The sequence below is a fragment of the Amblyomma maculatum genome, chromosome 1 (assembly GCF_055883805.1).
Source record: "Amblyomma maculatum isolate TAMU_Amacu chromosome 1, ASM5588380v1, whole genome shotgun sequence".
In the NCBI taxonomy this organism is placed as follows: Eukaryota; Metazoa; Arthropoda; class Arachnida; order Ixodida; family Ixodidae; genus Amblyomma; species Amblyomma maculatum.
This window is the reverse complement of record NC_139344.1, coordinates 200,806,769-200,824,634: the sequence shown is the minus strand read 5'-3', so window position 1 is coordinate 200,824,634 and position 17,866 is coordinate 200,806,769. Positions and strand designations below refer to the sequence as shown.

The following is a 17,866-nucleotide window of genomic DNA, read 5'->3' as shown; positions in this document are numbered from 1 at the left end:
CCTCAGGATTATCATCGGCAAACTTCACAATCTAGATAAACCAATGGAGAGCCTCGCGGAAACAAATTCGTGCAGGGTGCGCATCAGGATCACAGTGATATCCGGCCATGCGTGAACGCCATATACTGTGGAGGCCCATTAGCATGATTGAATCATATGGAACCCCCTCCTCATTTTGCGTGGGTAAGTACCGTATTCGGTAAGGATTAATAGATAAATCTTTCTTTATGGTTCTTTGAAGTACGTCCCAAAAATAACCCTCTTCCCAACAGTGAAGAAATACACGATCTATATCATTTCTGGCTGTTTACAAATTAAGCCATGTGCACCCCACGGAAGAAATAAACCTTTTTCTTGCAAAAACACTTTGACTGGCAAAGTTCCAGTGTGCAACTTAAGAAAGTTTTAGCCGCTGCCGGAACCTTCATTCTCTTTACCCTCTTCAGTACATTCCTGCCAGGGTCTCCCCTGTATATGGATGGCCCTATAGATGGGCTCCGGAAGAACGACGTCGCACAAATCTTTGTACAACTTTTTCTTTTTCACAGTTGATAAATATCATTTTGAAAATCTTGCAGAAAGAAATCGCACACTTTGAACAACTTCTCTAAAGTAACCAAAAATACCTCCCGTGTAACATTCGGTTGGCACAACAAAAACGAAGCTGTCACCCCGGGCGAAAGCTCCGCGTGCTAAACTGCCACACGTTTTTTTTTTTCTTTATTACTCCTGCAACACACACTCGCGCAGTGCATTGCAAAGCGTTTGCACGTCTTACTCGGTTTAACGACGTTGAAAGCCTACCTGCTATTTATTTATTTTGCTTGGAGCCACACAAAGCAGGTTATAGTGTTTTTATGCCATCGCAGCCCGAGATAAGAAACCAGCGTCAGACGATGCTTTAAGCGTTTTCGAGAATGTTGCTTATACCTAGTACGATCCCCTCCGCTGTTTCTGTTATGTTTCGACGGTCTATAGATTGTTGGTGTCCTGGAACCTGACTTTACTGTGTAGCTGGCATGTGCTTTGGGCGGGGTACAACAGCAGTTACGCACATCAGAGTTAGACGCCGCGTCTGTGACATGAGCTATGGTTGTGACTGACAGGCGAACTCCGGCCAAATCCGTAAATGATGTAAGTTCCTGAGTGCAATTTGGGACTGCCATGACCGCGGCGGCAGCAGCGTGGGCCATCGCTTCGAGCGGCGGCAAACCGGACGATAGAGTTCAAGCATCATTTTCGTAGCTAATCAAGAGCGCATAAAAGCACGAACACGGCGACAATACAAGTACACAACAAGCGCTCCTTATATTCTCACTGTGTCCGTTTTTATGCGCTCTTGTCAGCTATGTATTCATACCAACTCGCCCAGATATCTGCGTTGAACATCATTTTCTTCTGTCGAAAAACTCCGCATTGGCTGTGCACCGAGCTAGACGACCAACCGCGTCTGCGAATACTGTGTAGGGTCCTCACTCGCTCACCTTCAAAGAGCAAGTAATCTGCGTTCTCACGTTCTGCGAAGCTGGGAGATGGCAGAAAAACGTTGACGCAGATATTTACTACTATCGCGTTAAAGGGGCGAACAGCGCGGATCTGTATATACCTATGCGCCCCTTTTCGACTTTCTTGAGACTGCTTTTTTTACCTATACGTGGTAACAAAAACACGCTAGAGTCGTTCATGATTTTATTACGGACGGTTTCAGCGTGTTATTGTTACCCTACAGTTACGTACAGGCAGGGCGACAAGAAATGCGAGCATTGGAGGCCGTAGGCGCCGCTGTGTTCTCATTTCTTTTTAACGCCTCTGCGCACTGGATGGAACCAGGCCACTGAGATCCGTCCGCTGTGTCAGTGACGTCTTCGACGCGCTTACTTACAGGCTCAGTTCTACAAAAGCGATGGCTTACTCACTTTCCAAACACTGGCGGCCCGAGCATGTTTATATTAGGGGAAAATTTTTTGTTTCCCGCAGCGTCATGATCATTGTGAGATATGCTGACAGCACATACTTTGGAACGCAGGTTCCTTCGAAATCAAATCAAATCCATGAGTGTGACCTATAGGAAAACTACGAAACGAGGAGAAATAATGCGTTAACATGCCTAATTGCTTGAAAGGTGCATAAGATGTGAAACCAGACTAGACCATTTATCGAAACTTGTAATTACACACCGCTTGTAATTTTACCGCTTACTAAGCTTCCAGGTATTCATCTTAAATACGAAAAAAAACCACTTGATTTCTAAAAACAACTCTAGGCATCTTTTTTAAACACTGGTTTATTCAATGCAGTTCAACTAGCGAGCTTTACTCTGGCCGTTCTTCACTTTGTGATTAAAGTATGTGCTAAGGCTTCAGCATGCATAGTTCTTTGGCGATATAAATGTGCGCCAGAAGAAAAGGCTGCGTGAGCACGGGCATCGCGGATTCAGCTTAGACCTCAGTTTGAGGTACATAGCTCAAATATCCTGTCAATCTGTCTATCATCGTTTTGCGCAATGTTGAAACATTGCTCTGTGTTATAGATGCGATGCGTTTTAAGCAAACTTCACACATGACAGAAGCAGGGTCTCTAGCGAGGCTGCAGTAATTGTTCAGTAACCTTATTTCCTTTATCGTGCACTAAGAACTATAAAAATTCATGACACGCAAGCATCCCGACATTGCACTTGAAATGGAAAAGGGGCGAAAAATACTAAACGGATGATCACAAGTTGGCGGGCGCATTATGACATTTGGAGCTGAAGGGGTTAAATAGTAGATGCATGCATACTTCTCGGGGCGCAATCGACCATTTTCTATCGCTATATTTTTTTTCGCGCCGATGCAAGGTGCGAAAGTGCCGTTGTTGGTGAACTATATTCCTATAGTGTGACTGAAGCTATATTGGTAAAACGAAATAAGCTGCAACTAGCTGTGCAGAAGCAGACAAGCATTCACCGCTTCTCCTCCGCCGCCGAAGACGGTGGGGCACCATTTCTCGCACATTACTGTGCGAAGCTAATCATCAGAGACACCGCCTCAATCAGATCATGCGCGCAGACTGCCAGGCCACGTGGCAAAAAAAGAGGAGGAGCCCAGTTTATCACGCGCCCGTTTTGTTCCCGCGCGGCAAATTGGAAGATGTAATTGATTACAAATTGTTCTAAAGTGCAATCAGTGCATATTTTGAGCACTGTAAGATGCTTATAAAGTACCCCGAAGTGAGTAATAAAATTTCGCTAAACCATTTCTTCTTCAACTTAGTAGCAAATACATTCTGTAGAATAACAAACAAATGAAAGAAAGCACCGGTGGTGTAATCACGTGAGCCGTATTTTGTTGAGCGCCTATCAAACCCATGAAGCTACGCCCAAGTGATGACAAATTTAGAGGGACTCTGATAACCGAACAAAACGGGAGGGGTGACCAGGGTTCGATTTCGTGTCTTGAGGCCTCGGGGCAGCTTGCATAGCGCCGTCTGTTTCAAAATTGATGCCGTGTATTGGACTATAAGTCGGAGCAATTTCTTGTCAAACATTATAGTTTCAGGTATGACGATTGCTGTAAAAAATTGCTTCTAAAGTAGCCTAACAATAATTTAGGATTACTTACGGGCAGGCTTTTAAGGGGCCCTGAAGATCACCCCCCGCCCCCCGGAACAAATATCCTGGACACGTGTCTGATTACTGATTATAAATTAAATGCAACGTCCCAAGTGAGCGAGTAAAGTAAAACGCCGCAGTACTTGTAAGCAGGGACAAAAACTAAGGTAACTTATTAAAATAGTAAACTGTCAGATACGAGGAAATATTTGCATAAAAGGTTATTAGCACGAATAACCACAACTAGTACAAAACGCAGGCATATCGTCGAGATCCAACTAAAGCGCAATGCTGTATTCGCGAGAAGTTGTGTTCCTGTAAATTACGCAGTTATCTGCGTATAAACGAATACTATAAGGGTATAGAATGAGAGGAATGTATTGATAAAAAGAGATAAGGAAGGAAAATGCAGCTTAATAAAGCTCCTTGAGCAACCCCTGAGGGGAAATTAGCTGCTTACGAGTGAAAATTTCTCGGCGAAGGAAATTGGGATTAATTACGCAAAAAGGTCCCGAGCCATGTAAACATTTAGGGTCGATGTAGAGATGATGTAGTTTCTACAATAGCGTTTGCCGCACTTCATCAAACACTTTGCAAATTCTGAAAGCATACAATCAGCGAAAGGTATTGGGTCATGAAATACTGAAGTTCATAAGCGAAGCATATGAATGTCGTACTTTGCATTAGTATGTTTTGCGAAATCTAAAAAGAAACCATTCCCCTCTAGAAAGTCTGTGAGTGTAGCAACGAAAATAAGCTCAGGGATTTCATACGGTAGCATCTGAAAGCGCTCGAAAAAAAAAAAAAAAAGGATGAGAGAAATGTACAGGAAAAAAACACTTCTCCCGACCTTGTATTTCTGAGCGCTTTCAAATTTTATAAGCGATACCAACTAGTCCTGCAGACAACTTTGGGAAAGCTTTTACACGGAACTCTGGTGCGTTGATTTTGCCGCTAGTTAAGAGACAAGTCCTTGTTACCTGATTGAGGGAGTGAAACCACACTACCGATATTTCATTCCAAGAGGGCACATTAGGCCCAAAAATTGTTGCAAAAGCTTTTGCTGGTATGATGGAAGAATCGAATTGTACATTTTAGAACGTGGGAAGGAGTTAAATGACAGCCACGGGCAGGAGAAGGCTTCAATGATTCGAAGAAGGTGTGATTTGGTTTGTAAGGTTTAACGTCCCAAAGCGACTCAGGCTATGAAATACGCCCAAAGAAAGTAAACGTATGCGTTCAGATCACGAAAAAAGCAAGCTTTTATTCGGTGTTTTATATATATATATATAAAAAAGTGATTATATTGAAGCGGGCAGACGACGACGGGCGACTGAACGAGCTGGAGACGACTACGCAGATCTTGGGCAAAGTAGAGTTTTGGGCTAGTTGATAATACATGATAAGTGGGAGGCTTAGCGCGGAACAGACAAGGACAAGAGAGGCAAACGCAGATCTCAGCGCTGCTCGTAGCTGATGTTTTCTTCGCTTCTGTAAATAGCAGCAAACGTGATTTTTCCTGCAACATATTTGTTGCAGGTACAGGGATCTTATAAAACCCAGCACCTATATGTGTGTACCTCCATCAAAATGATATTAAGCAGAGTGGCTTATAGGATCTTATAGATTGTTTTGTTTACAACTTCACATTAGTGATCGCAGCTGGGCTAGTCAGAAGGGAGCGCTCGACTACTGTTCCCAAGGACGCGGGATCGAATCCCGGCCTCGGCGGCAGCTTTTCGATGGAGGCGAAAAGCAAGGCGCCCGTGTGCTGTGCGATGTCAGTGCACGTTAAAGAACCCCAGGTGGTCGAAATTTCCGGAGTCCTCCACTACGGCTTCTCTCATAGCCTGAGTTGTTTTGGGACGTTAAACTCCACAAACCAACCACTAACTAGTCAGAAGGGGCTCATTATAAACTCGCCGTTTTCTGACGCAACAAGGAACTTGGGACAAAGTAAATCTGATCTCTAATGCACGAGCACTGAAGAGCAAAGGCGCGGTTTATTCTGTATGCCCTAGCGGCTAACACCCAGTCAAGTTCATTCGGTCCTGCGTTACATACATTTAGACAGACTGATGCAGATAAAGGGCCTGCGTATACGTGACTGCTGATTACCTAAACATGCGCTGGCGATTCCTATCCCTCTCTCCTGCTACCCGTGAAAAAAATTTCCAAATGGCCAGTACTACCTCGCGCTCGTAAAATGTGAAGATTATTACGCGAAACTCCTCTGTTATTTGTAAATCGTCAAGAATATTTTTCAGCTCAATGCCGATGAACAACAGCCTTTGTCATGTGCATCTTAGTGATAGCGCTGGCAACGCGCACACGCAATTCGTAAGACCAAATTTAGCCCGCATACGACATGATGTGGCCAAAGTGTGACTGGTAAAGGTAATTACAAGTATATTCGGTATATACTAAGGTACTGCTTGGAGGTGTGATGAACAATCGAGACATTCGCCATATGAGTCTCCTGCTTTTACTTGTAATGCAAGTGCGTCACGCGTGCACGTCATTAGCTAACGGTAGGTGGAAGGCTGAGCAGTCCACCAATACTTAGGAGTGCATTAGAAGGTAAAGCCTATGTACTCCTTGTATATATCGGTCATCGCGTGCAAGGCCTAATAAAACATGCTGGAGACCTTCTTGAAAGCCAGTCTTATGATATTGGAGTTCTCTTTGTGATCCATGTAAGCTGGTCGGTAATCGAGAAAAAGCGCTTGACCACAAGAGCAGTGTTATGTGAATAGTCCATGTTGCACGCAGCATCATGGTCACAAGCCTCGGGTATATTTGTAACTTCTATAATTGAAACTTATTTTCGTTGTGTTTTATTAGTAAAACATGCGTCTAAACCCCGGCACATGGCTTCACTAGATACGCCGCTTCGCGAGATTGCGCTCAACTAGAAGGGTAGCTTGCGATCTTCGTTTGTGTGGTTAAGATTTATTTTGTAGGGTCAGTCAATAATAAAGAAACTAATATTTCGTCTAAACATACACGAAACTACCGTGTACTGCGGGGCGGAAATTTGCGATAGCTCGCGAGTTGATCAACTCTGTCGAACTGATCGCGACGGAAGTATAGTCCCTAAAATTTTCTTCCATCTGACGGCTATGTACGAATTTAACCACAAATATCGGCACAACGAATGTGAGATTTGTTCCATTTTATTCTCCTTGAAAGCGGCTGTTTACTGCAATGTCTGCCCCAAAGATAGATCTAGGCCTAGCTAGCTCTCCCGCCACTTCCTTTCAGGCAGGAGCGTCGAAATGCTTGGCTTTGGTAAACATTTGCCAACCCTTTGCCATGAAGGCTGCTACTGTTTCAGCGCACATGAATTTGTCAGTGTGTAAATGTTCCCGTTTCGGAAGAGAAATAAAAGCCCCCGGCAGGGGCAGGGACTTGGAAGAACAATTGCAGACGATCACGAAGGCTATCACGCGTAATGATCGTTTTCCGTTCCGGGCTCACCGAAGGAGCAGGAGGGAGACGAAAAATAAAGAAAAAGCGAGAGGGGGTTGCCTGTTGCGCAGCGCCGCCCGGCGACTCGCTTTCATGTACGCCATTTTCGTGGGCTGGTTCGAACGAACCCTTCGTCTGTTGTTATGACATGCCGTGACTAATTAACATTTGTAACGAACGCCGCCCATTAGGCAGATGTAGCGGTAACCTAGCTGGCAGCCGTCGTTTTTTTAAATGGCCGCATGCACTGGCGCGTGCAAAGAACTGGCAAAGTCTGTTTCTGTTAGACATGATTATGCGAAGATAAATCTGTGGAAGTGACTTTCATGAAGACTACAAACGCAGTAAGCTATTATAAAAAAAGGGCCTTAAAATAGTTCGCGCCTGGGGCGGAGTGATGCATGAAAAGAAAACTGCAGAAAATCGCAACGGCATGTAATTGCAAGAAAGGAGCTTCATTTTGAACGTAAGCAAGAATGGTGAGTGTTATCTGGTTAGGCGAAGTTCGCCTCGCGATGTGTTAAACGGGCATAATAAGCCACTGTTACTCGTCGCGGTGTGCGGCTCGCTAACAATGGCCACGATATTTTCTGCTGAACGACTTCTTCCAGCGCAAACAATAAGAAGAAAATGATGAAATATAGGCTGGCACTGGCCACCGGAAGCAACGCTAATGCGTGCCTGCTCTTAAAAGACGACTGAAGGAGCGTACCGAAAAATATAGAGCAAATAAATCAGAAATGAAAAAAAAAAAGAAGTAAGCGAAGTGCAGAACTCAGAGCCGGCTGTGACGTAAAATAAAAGGACCCTACATGTCATGGCGAGCGCACCTTCTACCTCATTTGCATCATGACCACATCACGCCCGACACCGAGTCTCACTTGGCTTGAGAGAACAATGTATCTTTGCTTTCCGTATGATGCTAGCCAACGCCCGCGGCTTCATAGCTCAGCGTATAGGTGGGGACCGTATGATTTATGAGGGGGGGCTTTTCATGTGGAAGTATGCACTACTGCCTTCGAGGATGAAACGAACAATTTTCGTAGCTTTGCGAACAAAAGCGAGGAAGCACGACCTTCTCGCTCCACGTCCCTTTTCTTGGTCGTCATTCAGCAGCACAAAGATCACATAGTTCTACAACTTGCCGCACAGCTTTGCACCTCGCGACTCGTACAGAGGTCCCACTGTCTTTAAAAAGGCCTCTTTATCTCGTCGGCGCGACGATGCATGGCGAGGAGTCACGGTTTCCTTATTGCGAAGATGTTTAACAAGGGTTCCGACGCAACTGTGCCAGCTGCCGCGGCGGTCTCGTCACAGCCGACAAGTATGGCGAGGATTCGTGTACGCAGTGTGCATCTCGTATTGGTCCTTTAATCATGCGCGTATAAATAGAAGGTCGCGTTATCAACGCGTGTCGTCCCCGCGCCTCGCAGACGTCTGCGGAGGCCAGTCGACACTGCCACTTCCGCTACGTTTCAAACGGGGCCTCCTTCCTTCTGTTCGTGGTACCATTCAATCCAGCGGGCCTGCTTTCCATACAAAACAGCCCTCCAATGCCTTCTGCACCTTCCCAGAGCTCCTTTTCATGCATGCGTGCATGCATACGTCACAGCATTGCCGTGATCTCGGCTGACATAATAAAGACACTCCGCGGCCTGGCTTCAGTTGCAGTAACGAGCGAACGAAGTAGGCAGAGCTTGGCTGAAGCGGTCGACATTTTGCGACTCCCACTCACTCTGAAGGGAGCCGAGATAGACCGAGACTCTGCGCGCACGCTCGCTGAAGCCATCTCTATGGGCAGCCAAACGTACAAGCGAGGCTCCCCGTGACTGGCCCCAGGGAAACTGAGCCACGGCGCGGAGCGTTACATGATAACAAGCGTGCTAAATACGTCCCCGCCTGCGGGGTGGCAGGGCACGCACGTCCGAACGGTTGAGCAAAAACAAAGTCGCCGCGGCAAGAGAACTAGTGGCGCCAAAGCTTCACCTTCACGCTCGATGCCATGCGTGTTTGTGGGTGTCACGGTATGCGCCAGCGTGGACAAGTAATTGCAAAATATCACGTTATCTCAGTATCAAGAGCCACGTTGCGTGAGCCATTTTTCTTAGCACAAAAGAGGAGAATGCAAAAACGATAGGCGGCACGCATTTCGGTTCTTTGTTACCACAGCGATGTAATAAACGCTGGTGCAGTGCTCTGCTAAAAAAATCGAAGCAGCTAGCTAAAAAAAAAAAAAAGAAATTGTTTCAAAGATATATTTAATCCCTCATTACACCGAGCATGATTTTAAGTCAGTTTCCTCGCTTCCATCCTACAGTGCTGCTTTTGCTAGGAAAGCAAAAGCTCGCTTGGTTTGGTTTATATAGGGTTGAACGTCCCAAAGCACCTTAGGCTATGATTAACGCTTTAGTGGAGGGCTACGTAACTTTCGACCACCTGGGATTCTTTGAAGTGCACTGACATCGCACAGCGTACGGTCGCCTTTCTTTTCACCTCCGTTGAAAGGCGACCGCGGAGGCCGGGATTTTATCCCGCGTCCCTATATAGGTTCAAAAGCCAAGCACCCTAACCACTGATACCCCGCGGCGTGGCAGAAAGCGATAGAGGGCGTTTACATGCGGGTACATTGAGTTACGCGCTACGATCGCGTGCTCATTGTCATATATTGTTTAAATAAGATTAGTACCTCGTACTATGAAGTTGATTTACAGGTGACGCAATTGTGATTGTTGTCGGTAAGCGGATGCCACTTAGCAAACTATACGGAGGGTGGATGACCACAACCGCATGCATAGACTGTATAGTTCCTGCAGTGCTTGTGATTTTATTAGATGCCTATTTCTGTGCGCTTTGAACACCACCTCCGCTCTTGGCATCTGTTCCTCTCAGTACTCCCTGCCCTTTTGTCCTTCATTCCGTGTGAACTATGCAAACGGTCCGCTTAATTCTCTTCCCCTCACTCCACTTTTTTTTTACTCCCTGCTTACGTACATAAAGTGAATCTCAAGAGCTTCCACCTCTACGGCTGGCAAAATCATGAACAAGGCTGCAAAGTGACCTCTGGAAGTCTGAAATCTGGAATCATCTTTGATTGCGCATAACTCAAAATAAGTTACAGCCGAGCTGTCATTTGTGGAGGCCTGAATTATTCCGTCGGCCATGTAGTGAAGCACGAAGCCCACTAATGAGTAGCTGTCATGGAGCATTACAAACAGGCAACACTGTACTACGTGAGAGAAGTGGCTGACATGTCACCAAGTTTCAACGTAATAAGGACTTGTGCTCGGAGCTACTCTAGCAGCAGTAATTTCCGCTATAGAATATTATATGGAATGGAGAAGAAATATGCTTTTCGTAAATAGATTTCAATGTTCGTATATTTATGGTCCTGCTTGCTTCCTTTCTGCATTTCGTTTCACGGAGCTGTTGCTGGAATCGATTAGCTTTCGCATCAAGTTCCTGTGAAGTGAGTAAGGAACATCACGTCCAGCCAGTCCAGTTATTCCTTGAGAATTACCCTATAAGAAACAGTTAAGTAAAGGAACGAAGCAACAAGTTAGTAGGTAGCTAAGAAACCAAATGTGATGCTTCAGAGTTGCAAAGCTAATTTCTTGCCGAAATATTACTGTTAAGGCAGTCTCGTTTCTCGTTGCAAGTTATTGGTCACCCGGTACTTACGCCAATTACCAGAGCATACAATTGATGATCAAGTACTACTTCGTAGCAGTCGCTCATTCCGATGAAAGCACAACTTTTCCTCGCCATTTTGAAATTTCTAACTCGGCAGCTTTGAAGTGCTGTGGTATTGAAATGTATTAAAATGTATATACTATATGGAAAACTCGCCATCTTATAGATGCAGTCCCTTAACCCTGTAACACCTACTCATGTGCAGACTACTGGCTCAGGTGCAAGCTTTTGGCTGGTAGCAACTTACCCTAGAATTAGGTGAGAGGAGCGCGAAAATATTGCATGTCTTAGCACAATTCTAGATTAGAAATCGGTCTGCGTACGCGCGTTGATAAATTGCAGTAGCCGACACCTAACGCTGCGATGAAGAATGAATCGATGCTTGGCCGGAAGGCTACGATATATTTGCATCAGTCAGATCTTTTCCCAGTGCACAATAAACGCATTTAGCAGAAAGAGGCTGATCCTTCGTCCAATATTTGCCCGGTGTTGCGTGCCCTTACACCTGAAGGATGCAAAATCACTTTACTTACACAGCCGCAATTATAAGTCTGCTCTGAAATGAACAGGTCGTTCGTTTCATCACTGCAAATAAGCCAGCAATGAATTCTGGATTCATTGTTGTTCAAGCAACTCTAAGCAACCGTACGAACAACGCCTTAATATATTTAGGAAGCGCTGTGAAGGCCTCTGAATTTTTATTGTTTTATTTATTTTTTTTAGAGACAATTCGAGAAGGCAGCTATGTCATGTTAGCGGCCTTTCAGTTTTATTAGACGTTAAAAGAATTAAAACCGTCTATCAGTGGTCTTCACAGGCGATTTCATAACGCCCTCTCGGCAGTTTTGTATCCTTGCGGAAACCGTCCTTGAAGCGGGGCTGCCCTGAACGCGACGCCACTGTTGCACCCTGCAAGCTCTTAAGGCGAGATCTCATCGCTGCCCTGCAAAAGAGAGAAAAAGGGCCAACGTCAGAATCACAGTGCGAGCCGCTTTGAGTTTGAACCCGACGCCGTTAGCATGATCGCTTCATTAGTCGCTCGCTTCCGCATTAGCCCAGAACCCAACCGGGCCAGTCGAGCAGGAGAGCCATAATGGCAGGTTTATTATCATTAACGCGGCTTCCTGGCAAGCACCATGGGAACCATTACGCGCACCGAAGTCCTCTGAGGCCAGCGGGCAGAGAAGAACTCGAAATTCGAGCCATCAGCAGGAAGCGAGAGCCAGCAGATCCCACCCTCATATGACTTAATTAGAAGGTCCCGGAGAGCCCCTTGCCTTTCCTGCGGGGATTTCCTTCGTGGGCTTGCAGGTGCGAGCGAGAGCCTCATGCCTGGCCCCTCTCACACACCTAGAGCACCTTCGCTGTGCCGCGGCTCTGTCCCTATTCTGCTCGGTGCTAAGTAACACGCGTCAGTTAGCGACAGATAGGTAATAATATACCGCTGCTTCGTTTCGCCCTCTCCATGCTGAGCTAGCACCCCTCCGTGGGTGCAATTCGTATTCTTGCTATCGACGTCCAAAAGCGCTAAAGGCTCTGTCATAGGCTCATTGTCACTACAGCCTATTGATCCAAAAATAAGGAAATAAAACGAGATAACACCTGTTTTTTTTTTCTTCGAATGATTATGAGAATGAAAACGTAATGGCCTGTGTTGCTGGGAATCTGGGCTGTGATGATCAAAATTACAGGTGCTTGCGCACTCTAAATGCAAGTATTATGTGAATAACATTGAGCGTGTGATGACATGCAATGGCACAAATTGAGCTACCTACAGAGTTAAAGAGAAACAAAAACCGAGGATAAAGTTGACCAAGGGGCATTCATGTCTGCCACGAATCTAGACATTCTACATTATTTTCTTTTACAAGCTTTTTATATAAACAGAGAGCGCACTGAATTGTTTACCCAAGTAAAAACGCGCTACTCGTATTGCGTAATAGGGATGCGCCGCAAATGTGGAACATGTGCCTGATGATTTTCTTCGATGGGCGGCGCTGTTTTATTTTTCTGAGCTGATCTATGCATGTAGTAAGCTAGTTTTTGAGATTCTACATTTTGTGCATTCGTTTTCATTTTCATGTTCCAGCTTCAAACTAGTCGTTCAAATTGCGGAAAACTTTCTCGCTAGTTTCCATACGTGCACTTGGTTTAGGATTGTTTGGCACCCCGGCTACTTCTTTTTTATCATGGCAGGCGGCATCAAATGCGCCTGTCGATAGTAGAAGTACTGTTCGATTGAGGATAACTGAATAGCTGCGGTATACTATTCTCGTATTAAAAAAGTAAAGGAGGGTGTACTGTGCAGGAAATGAATCGAGGCGAAGTGATGTCCAGCAGTTCAACAACTGTAGTGACCTGGTTTCTTTTTTTTTTAATACTCAAAAAATGGCGCATCAGTGTATGCCCAGCGCACACAAATTAAGTCCTTGTTTTATCTTGCTGTACTGCCCTGAAGCGATAAACCTTATTTACGAGCGCACCCCACCAAGCGCGTCAACAAAACCTGCAACAAAAATCGAGGCAACGTGTACTATTCATGAAATAAAAGTAGAATGCGCTCACATGCACTACATGGACTCATGCATACACGTTGTGGCTTGCGCTGCAGAACGTACATCGCGATATCTCCCTTGGTTACTCGTAGGCAGACACACTACGCAGGTGCTTGTGTCCAATGAAAATGCGACAGGTGGGTACAATGTCGCAGCGCAATGTAAGTGAGCGACTAAGGAATACAGCTCTTCGCCATCAAAACCATGGAATCTAGCAGAAATGTTGTAGAGAAGAGCTGTGCGTTAAATTTTAAGTCATGATAAGCGGCTCGCAGCCTGTCTTGAGTTTACTCTCGTATGCGTCACTTCCTCCCGACGTGTGTCCCTTTCAATCGTCAAAACGAGCGACGCGAGAGGAGACGAGACTCACGGGCCAAGGATGAACAATAATTACGAACTTCGGTAAAATCTTGCTAGAAGTCCTAGCGTTGCCATTGGTAACTATACCAACTAGTAATCATATCAATTTATACCTACGATAGTGCAAAGAAACGTACACCTTAGAGACTATATGAAAAAAAAAAAAGGCCATAATCTTCAATAGCTGCTTATGTTTTAAGGAGAGTTCCCGAGGAGGCTTTTACATGCCCTCGCCTTTAGTGAACGTCTTCTTCGGGAGATGTAAAAGGGCAGGTTTTTTAAGGCGAAAAATTTTAGTGGCTCACACTCTCTGCGTTTGTTTGTCCGGTCACAGTGTAGCTGTCAATCAAATGACGCCATGACGACGTCAGGAAAAATATGAAAATCTTGTCTACACCGGGAATCGAACTGCCACCCCTTGCAGCCCCAGCCGAGCGCGTTAACCAATTGCGCCGCGCCTGGGACCATGAACCACACATCATTATTCTCCTTGTATCATGATGATAGTAGCGATGACAATGACGCTGCAATGAGTGATAATGACAATGATGACATTAGCAATGATAATGGTAATGAAAGCAAACGTGATGCACCGGGTGCACCAGCAACGGTCAGGCTTTCGCATTTCTACAGTGTAGATTCCACATGTTCTCTCGGAATTTTGGGGCAGTTGGTGCATCTTGAAATTTATTTATTTATTTATTTATTTATTTATTTATTTATTTATTTATTTATTTATTTATTTATTTATTTATTTATTTATTTATTTATTTATTTATTTATTTATTTATTTATTTATTTATTTGAACATGGCTGCCAGCCATTTTCGTCGTAACTGAGCGGCAAGGTATCCCGCGGGCCGGGTTGCTCGAGCCTCTGGAGCTGTTCAAGTGCAAGACATGCAGAGCAGAAGCAGAATATGTAGTCTATGTTGATTCTGTCACCGCATTTGCAGCAGTCCGGGCTAAGTTTGTCCGGATGTATGCGGCTAAGCACCACTAGGTTGGGGAGCGTTTTAGTTTAGAGCTGTCTACATACTATCTCTTGCCCCTTAGTAAGGTCGCGCTGTGGGTTATAGTGGTGGGTTATATCGTGGTAAGGTGTTTATAGGGCTTCTGTGGTCGTGCCAGCGTGCGAGTCACTGCCCGCAGCTCAGTCAATGGATCCTTGAGGTGTAATGTGAGCTGCCTCGCTCCCCGAGTTTGATGAGTGAGCCAGCATACATACCAATTCCACGTTCTTCTCACTGTCGGGTAATTCTTTAGAATTTGCGCTGAGATTGGCGATATTCTTCCTTTGACAAATTTTCTCACAGCTGATTGTTCGCCAACGTTGGGGCACGCGAATTTCCAAGGATTAGGTGTGTATGGATGCCCTAAAACCGAGGAAGGACAAAAATACAGATATCGCCGCCACAGCCCATCTTCACTAACACAAGCGCCATGACCCATAAGGGATCACGGTGGCTGTTAGATGTGTGTCTGTGTCTTAATTGTGAAGTAAGTTTTGTTCCGGAACTGCCTGTGCACTCTCATCGCGCAAAGACTGCAAAAAGACAGCTGAAATGAAGGAAGGTAAACAAAACCAGCTCTTGGTGGCGCCACACATGGCCAGCTCCGTTTGGGTTCAATTTCGACGCTTGACAACTACGCACCCTGGCTTCCTTTTGACGCGCCTTTTTACAAGCGCGGAGCAGCAGCGCAAGACCAAGTTCTTCTCAGACGAAGTTCATGCCTAGGCAAGCGCTACACTATTGAAAAATATATGGCGAAATTTACAGGATCGGGTATATCGGTTTAATGTGCAGGATGAACTTGAACGAAGTCGAGTGCTGTCGTACAAGCTGACCCTACATTACTGTCCAACCTGTGTTGCTGATAGAGAGGAGGAAAGTTGTAAAGAGTTATAATCATTAAAATAACAGGGGTACTTATTAAGCAAAATAAAAAAGGAAAAAAGAAAACAGAAAAAAAAAACACCACGCACGGTTGGAACCTCATCCTTTCGCAGCCTTAATCCAGTGCGCTGGCCACTACGCCAAGCACAGTGCTGAAAGGATTGGCATTATTTTTACTTGTGTCGCGCAACTGCGCTTTTTTACACATTTTTCGTAAGCCCTGCAACTGCCATCGCCATTAAATAATTTCCCTCTAAGCGTGCTGAATCTTTTGGCTGCCTTTTAGGTAATGCCATCGATGTCCCGCATCTTTCATAAGCATCGCATTTTGCAGCAGTATCTCAGAATATTCTAAATTCTCAATTTTCGTTGTTTTGTAGTCGTCTAAGTGCGCAATTCTTGCTACAGACAGGTATCTGGCGCGTGTGACGTGTACGTCTACTTCACATGCGATCTGCGGAGCAGCGAGGCTGACAACTTTCTAGTATAGCTGCCCAGGGCGCAAACACCCAAGAAAGCTTACCAAGAAACTTTGTTGGGCGAGTTGGTACTTATTCATTATTAATTTAAACAGCGTTAACACGAAGTGCTGTTTAAATTAATAATGACCCAAGAAAGCGTTGAACGAAGGGCAGCTCGACTGTCTCATATTAAAAAGAAAATATACAACAACGAAGAAAAGCACGCAAAACAGCTTTTTTTTTTTTCTATTTGAAGTTATTCTTTTCTGTCACAACGCATTATTTAAGTACACCCGTACTTAGCAGTCTTTACTTATCAGTCGTGAGTCTCGTGACCATAGCTCGGCGATATCAGCGTCCGCCCCAGTAGCTTCGCTTGCCGCCGATGCTGCCGCTTCGTGGGCACTCGAACATTCTTTATATCTTGCTAGTCGAGACGCCACACCCTTAAAAAGCATCGCACACTCTATGGAGCTGACGTTGCTGAAGTGCAGGCCGCGTTCGTCGCGATGGCTTAGGTATCGAGCTCAGAAACTGGATCAATGGCTGGTGCAAACGAAGCGATGGCTCCGGCCAGTGGTAAGCTTAATTTCGGCGGCTGCTATCGCACTGATCGCCGTATGGCACTAATCACGGCGTCCACGTTTACGTCACGGTTTACGTCATTTATGCCCATTACGTCATAAGGAAAAAGAAATTGAGTCACAGCAGTTGAGAAAAAAAAAATGCTTCGACCTCTCATATAAATATCTCAGCTTAAATAAATGCGTGTTATGCTGCTGGGCAAGCGATAACAATGTCACGCTATGCTGTACTGTGGGATTTTGCTTAGATAAAAATTAAGATAAAGGTGTCGTCATACGTCCATTAAGTGCTCAGCAAAGAACATCAGACCAGCGCTTTGCGTTTGCAACATTCTACATTTTGAAAACTGGGGAGCATGACCGGAGTACACCACTACCACTCTATCCAGTGGCCATTTACTTCTAAATTCCAGGAAGAGTGAAATGACGTGTTCACACTTTCTTCGCTAATGAGTTTCTTTAGGAAGTTAGTGGCTGGCTTCAATGCTTCCATGTTTGTCACATATAGCGAAGCTGTGATCTCCCTTCAGATATCTCTAATGAGTCTTCAGTCATCGAATCATGCTGACAGAATAACGGAATCTAGAACTTTTCGATTGGCAAGAAGGAAGACAACTGTCCTCACCAAACGATCTTATTGGGTATCGTATACAGCGAAAGCATCTACGTCCTTAAAAGTTTTAAGTGGGCTTTCTACTAGTAAAGCTGCACTTTCTGTGGAACAGCTGTATAACGTGCTGGGTTACTTGATGGCTGCTGCATTCGGTATTTTCCTCCATTGTGCCATTCCATTCTGAATGTCTGTAATCCCTAATAGCGTAGCTTTGCAGGCTTTTAATGGTATGGCGTGTTTCCTGCTCACGAAATGGAAGTCTTCAGCTACATTGCGCGATTTTTCTCCTGCGCACAGCTGTTGTTCTTACAGCTTTTTTATACACCGAGTTTTCAAAACACTTATTCGGGAGCGGTGTGTGAAGTATTGTATCTGGCTTTCTGAATTTCTCAAATGCATACAGTAGCGTCTTAACTTACCTCACGAGACTTAATCTGAATCAGGTTAAAAAATCATAACAATGAACAGTGGCTGTCAAATTATATTTTATATTTATTAAAAAAAGTCCATAACAAAGAGATAACACGAAAAGTTCACTACAGAGACCGCGCGGATCGATTACGTGTGCTTCTCCTTCCATTTTCGCTTGCCTAGATGGTGCGCGGCAACTCTAGAAGATATGGTACTGTATATGACGTTTTACGTC

At 45.0% G+C, this 17,866-nt stretch overlaps 1 protein-coding gene across 1 annotated transcript in view; it reads left to right on the top strand.

Moving 5' to 3' along the window:
• Nucleotides 1-17,866, top strand: part of LOC146205357 (uncharacterized) — a 71,719-nt gene that overhangs the window by 41,697 nt on the left and 12,156 nt on the right. The gene's annotated exons all lie outside the window — the stretch shown is intronic.